A 2,413-nucleotide genomic window follows, 5' to 3' on the forward strand; every position below is an offset into this window, starting at 1 on the left:
AACTGGAGCCCTGGCACTGATGGGGGAGGGGAACCGGAGCCCTGGCACTGATGGAGGGAGGCTATAGGTACAGCTGTCATAGCCACTGGAGGAGAGTCACCTTGGAATAGCAACTCTCAACTGTGGCTGCTGGTCAGAGTTGTGCAGAGTGGTCCCCAATCCATTGTCCAGACTGCACCTGTGTGGGCTGTCCCAGGGCCTCAGGGCCTCTGGGGACAGGACGCCCCACAGTAACCTGTGGACTATCACAGTGCACAGCGGGAGCCCAGACTCCTGCTTGGGCCGGCGGGCAGGTTTGTGTGGCTCCCTCTGCAGTACGGGTTAGAGGGGGCAGCCCAGGGACCACCCCAGAGGTGGCCCTCCATGTCATGCCCAAAGCCATCTCCTATTTGGTGATATTTTAAGTGTCTCAAAATAGCACAGAGAGAAGCCAGCTTTGGTAAGGAGCTGGGCGTTGGTGGTCAGGGTCCCAGCACGATTAGGGCACCCTGAAGGTGTGGGGGCGAGCTTCAGGGGGTGCTGGTGACTCACCATTACCACTGCGCGTCCGGGCTGAGATGGCAGCATGTGGCTCTAAGCTCTGTGGGCTTCAGTGGACGTGGTGCCCAGGCTGCCTGGGGATTCAGAATTGGGGAGGACTGGGGTGGGAGAGAACAGTTAGCCAGGAGGCCAGAGTCCTTGCCCAGTAAGCACAGAGGCAGCCAAGGCCCAGGACACCGCCAGAGTTACCGGGGGCTGGGCACCTGGGCTGTTGGGCGGTAGCTCTGCTGTGTGCGTGGCTCGCCAGGCTGAGCGGGGCATCTTGAGAAAACGTGTCATACCTGCTGGGCATCCAGAGACCCCTGCAGCCCCCCATCCTCAGGCTGCCCAGGCACACCGTGACTATAACAGGACTCCCCTGGCAGGACTGTCATCTGAAAAGCAGAGGTTCCTAAAGCCGTGATTCACACGATGGTTTGCTATGGGCGGGGTTTTCACTCCCAGGAGGGAAGAATTTAAGCACCCAGGCCCTTGTCCTCCTGGCGTCTCCTCAGTGACCACCCTCACCCTCTGCCCCCACAGCCCCTGCCTCCTCAGGAGAGAGGTCCAAGCCATTACCGAGGTAGCCACCGGTCGTGGGTGCCAGGGGGAAGCTCAAGATGGGCTGATGCCCAGCAAGGGAGCCCCTTCCCTCCTCTCCATAGGACTGGCTTGATGGCCTCCTTCCTCAGCAGGACGTGCTGGAGGGGCCGGGGCGCTCCGTCCCGGCTCTGCAGTGCGTGGATAATTTGAATGGATTACTGGGAGGAGATGGAAGCCGTAAGTGGGAGGCCTGGCTGGAGGAGCAGACCTGGGGCGTGCCCTTGGGAACAGTTGCCCTGGTCCCCTCCTCTCCCTCTCTGGCTTTCCACCTGTCTTGAGTGACAGCTTTCCCCCACCACACCCTCCACCTTGACATTCTGCCTCATCTTGGGCCCAGAGCCATGGACACTGCTGACCATGGACTGAACCTCTGGACCCTGTCCTGCTCTGCTGTTCTCGTCAGGTACTTGTCTGCGGTGATGAGGAGCGAACGCTCATGGTTTCCTCACCTGGCAAAATCAGGATGTACTCAGGAGGAACACAGCAGGCACTTGTGGGACCTGTGTGCATCAGAGCCAAATGCGTTCCTGCTGGCCGCTCCCCAGCTCCAGGGGTTACCTCTGCCCACACAGGGCTGGCTTTTGTTCTGCTGAGTGTCACCCTCCCAGGAGAGGAGCAGACTTTAGTCTGGCTTCATTTGCGGGCCTCTTTCCTGGAGCTCTGGAGAGGTGACTGAGGGACCCTGAGGTCTCAAGGGCAGCCTGGCTGAAGCCTGGCACCTCTGAGACCCCGACGTGAAGTTCCAGAGCCTGGGGCCGGAAAGTTTACTCTCCTCCCCTTGAGGCCAGACTGTGTTACCTCCCTGAAATGGGCAAAATAGTGGCCTTTTGAAGATTGTAGGTCCTTGTCCCTGGGACTGTGAATTTCACCACATGAGGAAACACTCTAACGATGTTGTTGGGGGTTGGGAGATGAGGAGATGGTCCTGGTCCCCTAGGTGGCCCCAAGGAAATGACAGCATCCTGTCATTGGGGGTTTGGAGAAGAGGAGATGGTCCTGGTCCCCTAGGTGACTCCAGGGCAATCACAGGGTCCTGTCATTGGGGGTTTGGAGATGAGGAGATGGTCCTGGTCCCCCCAGGTGGCCCCAAGGCAATCACAGCGTCCTGTCATTGGGGGTTTGGAGATGAGGAGATGGTCCTGGTCCCCCTAGGTGGCTCTAAGGCAATCACAGGGTCCTGTCATTGGGGGTTGGGAGATGAGGAGATGGTCCAGGTGCCCTAGGTGGCTCCAAGGCAATCACAGGGTCCTGTCATTGGGGGTTTGGAGATGAGGAGATGGTCCTGGTCCCC

Source organism: Marmota marmota, unplaced genomic scaffold, assembly GCF_001458135.2.
Source record: "Marmota marmota marmota unplaced genomic scaffold, marMar, whole genome shotgun sequence".
In the NCBI taxonomy this organism is placed as follows: domain Eukaryota; kingdom Metazoa; phylum Chordata; class Mammalia; order Rodentia; family Sciuridae; genus Marmota; species Marmota marmota.